Source organism: Lepidochelys kempii, chromosome 8, assembly GCF_965140265.1.
Source record: "Lepidochelys kempii isolate rLepKem1 chromosome 8, rLepKem1.hap2, whole genome shotgun sequence".
NCBI lineage: Eukaryota > Metazoa > Chordata > Testudines > Cheloniidae > Lepidochelys > Lepidochelys kempii.
In genome coordinates, this window is record NC_133263.1 from 55,044,519 (window position 1) to 55,057,806 (window position 13,288).

The 13,288-nt window shown below is 41.9% G+C and overlaps 1 protein-coding gene across 8 annotated transcripts in view; it reads left to right on the top strand.

Annotated features, from left to right (window-relative positions):
* Positions 1-13,288, top strand: part of SMG7 (SMG7 nonsense mediated mRNA decay factor) — a 102,574-nt gene that overhangs the window by 10,633 nt on the left and 78,653 nt on the right. The gene's annotated exons all lie outside the window — the stretch shown is intronic.

The window sequence follows — 13,288 nt, forward strand, 5'->3', positions numbered from 1 at the left end:
GGATGACAAACTGGAAGGGAGTTATAGAAAATCAAATTTATATATAATTGAAAATTCAGTTGAACATATGGATACCTGATTTATCAGATTACAGCAGTCATGATTCATATGGTTCCATGTTTTGTTTTCACACAATGGCCTAGTGATTTTCAAAATTAGTGATTTTCAATTTTTTGTTTTAATGTAAGAACAGAATATGTTAGACCGGTATATATAGATGTGCTAAGTAATAAGGAAAAGCAGTGGCTAGCTAAAATCTCACTAACCCCTGTTAAATACCCAGCAGATGATAGTGCACATATACGTGCACTAAAGCTTTTAACCACCAACATTTCAGAGTATATTGGTTTTTGATGGAAATACTGTTGTCCTGTAGCAATGCAGTAGTGATACATTTTTTCCCCCAGAGTGAACCTTCAGTTTCTGATTCCTTTTACTTATTGTTTGCTGTTGCTTAAAGTTAAAATGATCGGGTGGCCATTGTAGTTTACCAGGATAGTCAGTCTTTACACAAGACTATCATGAATCACAGTTAGATTTAAATCCGTAATCTATGCCTGACTGAAAGAATTCAGGAGGTGCAAGCTCAACAGTTTGGTTTCAGTGGAAGACTGCTGGAGGGTGGTTCAGAAAATACAGTCTACACTCTTATCTCCCAGATGCTATTTAGTCATTAGAAATAAACTTCAGCATCTGGCTGAAATTCAAGCATTGATTTGTGGCAAGTTCCAAATATGTGATTCTTGATTTTCTTCTCTCTCCTTCTTTAGAACTTAGTCTGTTTTTGAAGGCTCATGTTATAGCACTGTATTGGGAACATTTACTTGGTTGCTTCTTTAGTTCCATACTTACGTTCTTTGGGTATCTTTACTGAAACCAACTGTAGGTCATATGTCTTTCATGGAATGTCAACTAGTACTAATAAAGCCAAGGTCCTGCTCACTTACCATTAAGTGTTTCTCTCCCAAAAAGTACCCGCATTTCCGTAGCAGATGAAATTAATCATTAGATTAAATCTATTTACATTTGTGGAATGCTCGGGAATATTTAAAGAGCAGGAATTCTCTCTGACCAGCACTCAGTCTTAACTCTGTTTCTCCACTATTATTCAGCTTCTTAAATATTTAAATGTGGACTATATTCTTAAAATGGAGAATTAGAAATATGATTTCCACAGCGTGTAGTAACGTACTATCACAATTGGTATAGTGAATAAATTTATTGGCAAACTGAATAAATCCCAGTTATACGTGCTTACCGTGTCCTCTACATTAAATCAGCATTTTATGGCCTTGAATAAGTGTTAGGACTGAGGGTTTTTTAAGTACATCTAGCTGTCTCATCATGGGTGCGTGGAATTTTGACAGAAGAAAAACTTTTCTGTTTGGTATTCATGTACTCTTAAATTGTTAAAATGTGTGCTTATATAAAAGCACAGACCTTAGACAACTATTACATAAATAACTGTTAGTCTTTATGAACTGTTACAAGTGATTTTGGTTTAGACTTTGTGGTTGTTGGGAATGTCTTAAATTTATTTGCGTGCTGCTCAATGAGAGTTGGAGCTTCTCAAAAATATTCAAAATTTATACATTTTGTAGAAATTCTGAAATTTTGTTAAATTACACCCCTGTTTTGACCAGCTCCGCTCAATGTTTTTTGTTGGTGTTCATGAAGTGGCTGTTAAGTTTCCTGTATTTATTCTGGAATAAAATCACTTCTGTTCTAGAATAGTGTCCACATGGAGAGAGATTTCAGAATAGCTGTTGTAGAGTAAGTTGCCTCACAATTGCTGTTTTGTTAAAGATCCTCATGTAGGCAAGCTGGGGTATCCTCCACTATTATTCACCTCACCCAGTCTTCTGGGTTACTTTAACCTCCTCACCCCCTCAGGTTTTTGTTGGAAAGAAGTTGTTTCTGCTATTCTTCAGTTCCCTGCACCTTCAATGTTGAGTCCCCTTCACAATGGATAGTTGCAGTGCCTGCCTGTACTGTTGTTCATGGCTTTCCAACACTGCAGCACGAGTGGCCAGATTCTTGCTTCACTGATGCCCACACACATCTGAAAACTGGCAAGACATCTCCACTTTCACTGTGCAGCAGCTTGTGGAATCTGTGAGCAACAGAATAGACAGCAGAGCTCACTTTCTGCAGATTTAGGAGGACAGCACTGCATCCGTTTAACCCTGCAAGAGCAAACTGATGTGGTCTTTGCAACCATAGAGGCTAGAAATAAATATATAGGGCTGTCAAGCAATTTAATTGTGATTAATTATTTTAAGAAAAATAGAATACTATTTATTTAAATATTTGTGGATGTTTTCTACATATTCAAATAGTGATTTCAATTACCACACAATACAAAGTGTGCAGTGCTCACTTTATATGATTTTTGATTACAAATATTTGCACAGTAAAAAACAAAATAATTTCAATTCACCTAATACAAATATAGTGCAGTCTCTTTATAATGACAGTTGAACTTACAAATGTAGAGTTATGTACAAAAAAAATAACTGCACTCAAAAAGCAAAACAATGTAAAACTTTTTAGAACCTAAAAGTTCACTCAGTCCTAATTATTGTTCAGCTAATCACTCAGACAAATAAGTTTGTTTACATTAGCAGGAAATAATGCTGCCCGCTTCTTGTTTACAATGTCACCAGAAAGTGACAACAGATGTTCGCATGGCATTGTTGTAGCTGGCATCGCAAGATATTTACGTGCCAGATGTGTTAAAGATTCATATGTCCCTTCTTGCTTCAACCACCCTTCCAGAGGACATGCGTCCATGCCGATGATGGGTTCTGCTAGATAACAATCCAAAGCAGTGTGGACCAATTATATTTATTTTTCATCATCTGAATCAGATGCCACCAGAAGAAGATTGATTTTCTTTTTTGGTAGTTCAGTTCTGTAGTTTCCGCATCCGAGTGTTGCTCTTTTAAGATTTCTGAAAGCATGCTTCACACCTCCTCCCTCTCAGATTTTGGAAGGCACTTCAGATTCTTAAATCTTGGGTTGAGTGCTGTAACTATCTTTAGAAATTTCACATAGATACCTTCTTTGCGGTTTATCAAATCTGCAGTGAAAGTGTTTTTAAAACGAACAACCGTGTGCTGGGTCATCATCTGAGGGTATGTCTACACTACGGAATAAGGTCGAATTTATAGAAGTCGGATTTTTAGAAATTAGTTTTATATATTCGAGTGTGTGTGTCCCCACAGAAAATGCTCTAAGTGCATTAACTTGGCGGAGCGCTTCCACAGTACCGAGGCTAGAGTTGACTTCCGGAGCGTTGCACTGTGGGTAGCTATCCCACAATTCCCGCAGTCTCCGCTGCCCATTGGAATTCTGGGTTGAGATCCCAACGCCTGATGGGGCTAAAACATTGTCGCAGGTGGTTCTGGGTACATATCGTCAGGCCCCCCTTCCCTCCCTCCCTTCGTGAAAGCAAGGGCAGACAATCGTTTCGCGCCTTTTTTCCTGAGTTACCTGTGCAGACGCCATACCACGGCAAGCATGGAGCCCGCTCAGGTAACTGTCACCGTATGTCTCCTGGGTGCTGGCAGACGCGGTACGGCATTGCTACACAGTAGCAGCAACCCATTGCCTTCTGGCAGCAGACGGTACAGTACGACTGGTAGCCATTTTCGTCGTGTCCGAGGTGCTCCTGGCCACGTCGGCTGGGAGCGCCTGGGCAGACATGGGCGCAGGGACTAAATTTGGAGTGACTTGACCAGGTCATTCTCTTTAGTCCTGCAGTCAGTCCTATTGAACTGTCTTATGGTGAGTAGGCAGGCGATACAGATTGCTAGCGGTCGTACTGTACTATCTTCTGCCGGGCAGCCATGAGATGTGGATGGCATGCAGTCCTTCTGCACCGTCTGCTGCCAGCCAAAGATGTAAAAGATAGATGGAGTGGATCAAAACAAGAAATAGACCAGATTTGTTTTGTATTCATTTGCTTCCCCCCCCGCCCCCGTCTAGGGGACTCATTCCTCTAGGTCACACTGCAGTCACTCACAGAGAAGGTGCAGCAAGGTAAATCTAGCCATGTATCAATCAGAGGCCAGGCTAACCTCCTTGTTCCAATAAGAACAATAACTTAGGTGCACCATTTCTTATTGGAACCCTCCGTGAAGTCCTGCCTGAAATACTCCTTGATGTAAAGCCACCCCCTTTGTTGATTTTAGCTCCCTGAAGCCAACCCTGTAAGCCGTGTTGTCAGTCGCCCCTCCCTCCGTCAGAGCAAGGGCAGACAATCGTTCCGCGCCTTTTTTCTGTGCGGACGCCATACCAAGGCAAACATGGAGGCTGCTCAGCTCACTTTGGCAATTAGGAGCACATTAAACACCACACGCATTATCCAGCAGTATATGCAGCACCAGAACCTGGCAAAGCAATACCGGGCGAGGAGGCGACGTCAGCGCGGTCCCGTGAGTGATCAGGACATGGACACAGATTTCTCTGAAAGCATGGGCCCTGCCAATGCATGCATCATGGTGCTAATGGGGCAGGTTCATGCCGTGGAACGCCGATTCTGGACTCGGGAAACAAGCACAGACTGGTGGGAGCGCATAGTGTTGCAGGTCTGGGACGATTCCCAGTGGCTGCGAAACTTTCGCATGCGTAAGGGCACTTTCATGGAACTTTGACTTGCTCTCCCCTGCCCTGAGGCACAGTAATACCAAGATGAGAGCAGCCCTCACAGTTGAGAAGCGAGTGGCGATAGCCCTGTGGAAGCTTGCAACGCCAGACAGCTACCGGTCTGTTGGGAATCAATTTGGAGTGGGCAAATCTACTGTGGGGGCTGCTGTGATGCAAGTAGCTCACGCAATCAAAGATCTGCTGATATCAAGGGTAGTGACCCTGGGAAATGTGCAGGTCATAGTGGATGGCTTTGCTGCAATGGGATTCCCTAACTGTGGTGGGGCCATAGACGGAACCCATATCCCTATCTTGGCACCGGAGCACCAAGCCGCCGAGTACATAAACTGCAAGGGGTACTTTTCAATAGTGCTGCAAGCTCTGGTGGATCACAAGGGACGTTTCACCAACATCAACGTGAGATGGCCGGGAAAGGTGCATGATGCTTGCATCTTCAGGAACTCTGGTCTGTTTCAAAAGCTGCAGGAAGGGACTTTATTCCCAGACCAGAAAATAACTGTTGGGGATGTTGAAATGCCTATATGTATCCTTGAGGACCCAGCCTACCCCTTAATGCCATGGCTCATGAAGCCGTACACAGGCAGCCTGGACAGTAGTCAGGAGCTGTTCAACTACAGGCTGAGCAAGTGCAGAATGGTGGTAGAATGTGCATTTGGACGTTTAAAGGCGCGCTGGTGCAGTTTACTGACTCGGTTAGACCTCAGCGAAACCAATATTCCCACTGTTATTACTGCTTGCTGTGTGCTCCACAATATCTGTGAGAGTAAGGGGGAGACGTTTATGGCAGGGTGGGAGGTTGAGGCAAATCGCCTGGCAGCTGGTTACGCGCAGCCAGACACCAGGGCGGTTAGAGCACAGGAGGGCGCGGTACGCATCAGAGAAGCTTTGAAAACCAGTTTCATAAATGGCCAGGCTACGGTGTGAAAGTTCTGTTTGTTTCTCCTTGATGAAACCCCCCGCCCCTTGGTTCACTCTACTTCCCTGTAAGCTAACCACCCTCCCCTGCTCCCTTCAGTCACCGCTTGCAGAGGCAATAAAGTCATTGTTGCTTCACATTCGTGCATTCTTTATTCATTCATCACACAAATAGGGCGATGACTACCAAGGTAGCCCAGGAAGGGGGGTGGAGGAGGGAAGGAAAATGCCACACAGCACTTTAAAAGTTTACAACTTTAAAATTTATTGAATGCCAGCCTTCTTTTTTTTGGGCAATCCTCTGTGGCGGAGTGGCTGGTTGGCCTGTGGCCCCCCCACCGCGTTCTTGGGCGTCTGGGTGTGAAGGCTATGGAACTTGGGGAGGAGGGCAGTTGGTTACACAGGGGCTGTAGTGGCAGTCTGCTGCAGCTCAACCATACACTGGAGCATACTGGTTTGGTCCTCCAGCAGCCTCAGCATTGAATCCTGCCTCCTCTCATCACGCTGCCACCACATTTGAGCTTCAGCCCTCTCTTCAGCCCGCCACTTACTCTCTTCAGCCCGCCACCTCTCCTCCCGGTCATTTTGTGCTTTCCTGCACTCTGACATTATTTGCCTCCACGCATTCGTCTGTGCTCTGTCAGTGTGGGAGGACAGCATGAGCTTGGAGAACATTTCATCTTGAGTGCGTTTTTTTTTTTTCTTTCTAAGCTTCACTAGCCTCTGGGAAGGAGAAGATCCTGTGATCATTGAAACACATGCAGCTGGTGGAGAAAAAAAAAGGGAGAGCGGTATTTAAAAAAGACACATTTTATAAAACAGTGGCTACACTCTTTCAGGGTAAACCTTGCTGTTAACATTACATACATAGCACATGTGCTTTCGTTACAAGGTCGCATTTTGCCTCCCCCCACCGCGTGGCTACCTTCCCCCCTCCCTGTGGCTAACAGCGGGCAACATTTCTGTTTAGCCACAGGCAAACAGCCCAGCAGGAATGGGCTCCTCTGAGTGTCCCCTGAAGAAAAGCACTCTATTTCAACCAAGTGACCATGAATTATATGTCACTCTCCTGAGGATAACACAGAGAGATAAAGAATGGATGTTGTTTGAACGCCAGCAAACATACACTGCAATGCTTTGTTGTACAATGATTCCTGAGTACGTGTTACTGGCCTGGAGTGGTAAAGTGTCCTACCATGAAGGACGCAATAAGGCTGCCCTCCCCAGAAACCTTTTGCAAAGGCTTTGGGAGTACATCCAGGAGAGCCGCGAATGCCAGGGCAAAGTAATCCTTTCACGTGCTTGCTTTTAAACCATGTATAGTATTTTAAAAGGTATACTCACCGGAGGTCCCTTGTCCGCCTGCCGGGTCCAGGAAGCAGCCTTGGGTGGGTTCAGGGGGTACTGGCTCCAGGTCCAGGGTGAGAAACAGTTCCTGGCTGTCGGGAAAACCGGTTTCTCCGCTTGCTTGCTGTGAGCTATCTACAACCTCATCATCATCTTAGTCCCCAAAACCTGCTTCCGTATTGAAGGAGTCAAACAACACGGCTGGGGTAGTGGTGGCTGAACCCCCTAAAATGGCATGCAGCTCATCATAGAAGCGGCATGTTTTGGGCTCTGACCCGGAGCGGCCGTTCGCCTCTCTGGTTTTCTGGTAGGCTTCCCTCAGCTCCTTCAGTTTCACGCGGCACTGCTTCGGGTCCCTGTTATGGCCTCTGTCCTTCATGCCCTGGGAGATTTTGACAAAGGTTTTGGCATTTCGAAAACTGGAACGGAGTTCTGATAGCACGGATTCCTCTCCCCATACAGCGATCAGATCCCGTACCTCCCGTTCGGTCCATGCTGGAGCTCTTTTGCGATTCTGGGACTCCATCATGGTCACCTCTGCTGATTAGCTCTGCATGGTCACTTGCAGCTTGCCACGCTGGCCAAACAGGAAATGAGATTCAAAAGTTCGTGGTTCTTTTCCTGTCTACCTGGCCAGTGCATCTGAGTTGAGAGTGCTGTGCAGAGCGGTCACAATGGAGCACTCTGGGTTAGCTCCCGGAGGCCAATACCGTCGAATTGTGTCCACAGTACCCCAAATTCAAGCCAGCAAGGCCGATTTAAGCGCTAATCCACTTGTCAGGGGTGGAGTAAGGAAATCGATTTTAAGAGCCCTTTAAGTCGAAATAAAGGGCTTCATCATGGGGACGGGTGCAGGTTTACATCGATTTAATGCTGCTAAATTCGACCTAAAGTTCTAGTGTAGACCAGGGCTGAGACTGCTATAATATGAAATATATGGCAGAATGCAGGTAAAACAGAGCAGGGGACATACAATTCTTCCCCAAGGAGTTCAATCAAAAATTTAAGAAACCTTTTTTTTTTTTTTTTAACGATAGTCATCAGCATGGAAACATGAAGGAGCATGCGAATGTTTAGCAGATCTGGTATGTAAATACCTTGCAGTGTTGGCTACAAAAGTGCCATGCAAACGCCTGTTCTTACTTTCAGGTGACATTGTAAATAAGAAGCGGGCAGCATTATGTCACATAAATATAAACAAACTTGTTTGTCTTCTTCTGAACAAGAAGTAGGACTGAGTGGACTTGTAGGCTCTAAAGTTTTACATTGTTTTGTTTTTGAGTGCAGTTATGTAACAAAAAAAAATCTACATTTGTATGTTGCCCTTTTACAATAAAGAGATTGCGCTTCAATACTTAGTATTTTTCAATTCACCTCATACATATCTTTATCATTTTTACAGTGCAAATATTTGTAGTAAAAATAATATAAAGTGAGCACTGTACACTTTGTATTCCGTAAAAAGAAAAGGAGTACTTGTAGCACCTTAGAAACTAACAGCTGTAGCTCACGAAAGCTTATGTTCAAATAAATTTATTAGCCTCTAAGGTGCCACAAGTACTCCTTTTCTTTTCGCGAATACAGACTAACACGGCTGCTACTCTGAAACCTTTGTATTCTGTGTTGTAATTGAAATCAATATATTTGAAAAAGCAGAAAGACATCCACAAATATTTAATAAATTTCAAATGGTATTCTATTTAACTGCGATTTTTTTAATCACGATTAACTCAAAAAAATTAATCTCAATTAATCGTGTGAGTTAACTGCAGTTAATTGACAGTCCTTATATAAAGTATATATACACTTTTTTTATTTTCTTTTTTAAATTAAAGGTTAGTTTGCAGAAGTTGATAGCATTTGCTGGGGAGAGTTTCTTACTTGACCTACTCCAGGATGGGTTTTTGGAGTGCTGGCTAATGAAACTGTATTTTAGACGCTGCCTCTGTTTGTTTGAATGAGTCTATCGACTTGTGGAAATATAGCCTCTTCTTCTAAAGCAGTTGCTTTGAATGGACACACTATACTTTGTTGGAAGACACTTGAAATGTAGCCAGTTAGTCTGTTTTATATGTTTATGAGAAGTTATAAACCAGATTCATAATCTTCAGAAGACCTCTGACAGCCATCCATAAGAAATAAAATTTAGCTACGAGATTGGAGGAAAATCTAGTTTGTTACTATTTGATGCTAATGACAGCTACTCTTTGCTGTTTAGGTCCTGCAGAATGATAAGGCTGCGTATTTTGTTATATATACTGAGAGCATAGTATTAAATAGAATACTCAATCATCCATTATGTTGAACATTTTAGAATGCTTGCCAATGCTTGCCTTTGATAGTCTCAAACTTAACCCATTTAAAAATAGTGCTATCTTAACTGCCGCTAGATTATTTACCTCCAAAAAGCAATCTAGCCACTTCAAGTCTGACCTAAATAACTTCATATCTGAAGCTGATTTGATGATCTAAAATGACATCAGTCTGAATTCAGTGACTTTAAGGTCTAGATAGGGATATAAGTGCTACAAAACACGTAGCTGAAACATCAGTTTTAATTGCTGAACCTCTTCTGTCATACACAGCAACATTATTCACTGACAAAGGTAGCAGTAAAAATATTGTTAATTCAGTAACTTCTCTAATGTAATGGGTACAATGTTGCTGAAAAAGAGTTTTAGATCTAATATTGCTGTAATGACTTGTGAATATCTGTTACAACCCAGAATTGAAACTGGTGTGTTTCTCTGAGTGTGGACATGGGGGATGAGAAAGTATTGGTGTCATTGTTGTTACCGTTCTCTGTCATAGGCCATAGCATTGCTTTTCTTTAGGAAACTTAAAGTCTAGTGTCTTCCTTGCTTGGTTTCAAAGGAGCCTTGCAAAATTGTCATAGAATGTATAACAGCTAAGATGCAAAAATCTACTATCCTTATCATGGTGATGGGGGTGTGGCGAAACTCATTTGTAACTTGCCAAAAACAATTTTTCATTGGGAGCAAGTAGAATTTTACAGTCTTGTTCCAAGACTGACAGATTGGAAAAGACTTCTGAGTAATTGGTCTTCTATAAACCTAAAGAAAAAATGTATAATACAGAACAGGTCAAGGAGACAACGAATAAATGGATTTTACCAGGTTGAATTTAATGTCATTTACCTGTTCCCAGTGGACTGGCTGCCAGCCAGTGCATGCAGATTGACTATCTGTGCACTAATGCATGTGTTATCACAAGGGATGCTGAGGATATCCCTTAAGGATATTGGTTATTTAAGACTTATTTTCTACTAGAAATTGGAAGTAACTTTGCATCTGGAGTGCTCTTTATTTTAAACCATGTGATGAAAGGAAAGCAAATGCTTTTTAAACAGTTTCACCACCAGAGACTTGAAATGACACAGATGTGAAAAACAGAGATTTTATTAAGTTTGAACATGGAACTGCTTCTTATGGTTTTAAATAAATACTTTTAAAATCCTTCAGTAACTTACTTTCCTTGCTCAGAACATGTTGTTAAATGAGCACAGTTGTTACCTTAGCTGCATTGTCAGTAGCTGGAGACAAGGAAGCAAACTAGAACAGAACTTTTTTGCCTTTTCCTTACCTTAGCCACTAGCAGCTTCCATTTTAGAGGCTTAGAAGAGAGCTGTGGATGGTGATGGTAGCAGGGAAGCAACTTAATAAAATATTATTCCAGACAGTCTTCACTGAAAAAATAACAAGGCTGACTATATTGCTCTCACACTATATTTAAAAAATATATAGGTGTATGTATATATGTGTGTGTATATATATATATATATTTTTTTTTTACAATAGCTAGTAATTCTAGGAAATTCAGTTAAGGTTCCTCTACTAACCTTAACTCTGCCCTCTTATCCCTAGCCATTCTCCTATAATTCCAGTACTACTTTACCCTGATGATCTACCCTTCTAGGTTGGGTCACTATCCCCACCTACATTCTGAAAATCTATAGAACAGTTGCAGAGGCATTATGTAAATGCAAAGTATTGTCTGTTGACCAATGGACAACTTGCCCAGCCCTATGCATGGGTCAGAGATTCAGCCCTGTTCCAGTTCAACCCTCCCATAGGTCAGACACAATTTCTCACACTTACCTTTCGCATACAGTCTGAGACACCATTCTCCTATAAGGGCTAGAAAGAGCCTTGTACTTACCTTGTTCACCTTTAAGACAGTCCAGAGACCACCTTTAGTCTTTCTGTTCTGCACATAGATTCCAGTGAACCCCATATTCTTGGGTGGAGAGGAGAAGGGATGGACTCATGTTTCCCTTTCCATAGAATAAAAGGGAGCAGGCATACATGTTTACCCTTCGTGAAGGTGGTCTTGCATTTTGGGCACATTTTCATTGCCAAGTCTTGTTACAGAGTTTCATTTCACTATATCTCTGGAGAAGCATTGTATTGGAAGCAATAGGGGAGCAGATGAGAGGAAACTCTTGATATCAGAGTGGTGCTGGTAAGGGCAGTAGCTTGGAGTCTTGAATGCAAGTAATGGTAATGTGCAATGGTGGTGGGATTGCCGCTTCTTCCAGTCAATATTGTAAGTGGGGCTATGTTGATGATAAGAGAAGGGGTCAGAGAGGACTCACGCAGGGATGAAAATTCCAGAAGTAGAACTCAGGCCAGGGGTTGAGGTTGGAGCCGAAGATTCTCTTCTAGCAGAACTTTCCAATGTTTTGTCAGTTATTTATCTTTACAGTGTAAAGGGCTAGGAACTTTAGGTGGAAGCATAGATTTGGTGGAGTGGTGCTTTAGTTCTCTTGCTGAAGTTATAGCTGAAATTTTAACTAAAACCTCCTTGCATTCTAACTGAATAAAAATAGTCCTATGAACTCTTGTGTGGAACAAGTGGTTTCTTTTAAATAAAGTAATTGAACAAATGTTAAAACTTTCTGAAAATTAACAACACTTCCAAGTTTATAATACTCAAAACTACTTGTTCAGTTAACCTCAAGCTTACAAAAACTATTTGGGCAAGCACTTCACATGAAAATATATTCTATTATACTTGTTCAATTTATACAATTCACCTATACATTAATACTTAGTTATGTCAAACTCCCCAAACCATTGCAAAACCTTAATCACACCCTGATGCCCATTTAGGCAAAAGCTGGAATAAGTTGATGAGTGGCACTGCTTCATGAAAGTCACTAGGATGTGTTGAACTAGTGGGGGAAGCAAATTCCAGATACTTAGGCCTTCCACTTAGGATGCCCTGCCACCACTCTCCAGATAGACATATCTAGAAACTGTCAGCAAAAGCATTTTCCAGAGTAGGCAGGGAGAAAGACTTTTTCCAAAAGTCTAAGTGAACTTAGAGGACTTAGCTTCAGAGCTGTCAAACTGACATCATTCATAAGCTCTGTCTACAGAAAAGATGCACTGAATTTCCCCAAGGGTCACCATCAACCTGACCAAAAGTTACCAGCTATAAGGATGAAGGAGTGCGCAGTTATCTGAAGAGACTTGCTAACAGGCTTGAAATTTTGTCAAATGTAATATTTCTCTTCTGAGACCTGGACTGAGAACACCAGTCTATTTCACACAAACCACTGAGGGGTTAAAAGCAGTAACTTTTTTGCTTACTACTGAGGTAGGCCAGATTCCAGCCTAAAGATTCTGCTTTTTAGTGCTGTATTTGTTCTGTGCAGTGCACATCTTTTGAATATCAAATTGATTGTAAGCTTTATGCCAACACTGACACCTGCACACCAAAGAAACTGCTGCAGAATAAGAAAAAATAACTTGCTATAGCACATGCTAAACTCATGAACGACATGTACGGTTGTTCAGTGCTCTGGCCTTCTCAATTTTATGTCCCTTTTCATTGCAACATTGTAAGTCAGGGTCTGTTTCCTACTAGAAACTGTGTAAAATAGCAAATACTGTTTTCCAACCATAGCTGTGCATCATGTGAGAAACTGAGTCCAGGATCACGGAAACCTATCTTCTCCCTCCACATTCTTTATATCAACCATTAGGGCAATTCCAATCACAGCTGTGACATCCACAGTCTAAGTGAGGGTTTTAAATGCTGTATTAATATTACTTGCAGTAGCTGACCTTGTTTGAAGCCTGTTTATTCACTATCCCGTGTTTCCCTGCAGTCTGTATCTTTATGGCTGATTTGACGTTGCTCCAGATGCTCAGTGGAGAGAGTAGGGTAATGGTATGACTTTCCTTGGCTACTGTCCTGCATGGATTGCGATAGGAATATTGTTGAATGTTTCAAGATTATTTTAGCCATGTTATGGAATTTTTGTTGGATTTAATTTGAACTGCAGCTTCCTGGTTAGACTATTAATGTAATGATCTCTCTTCAATAA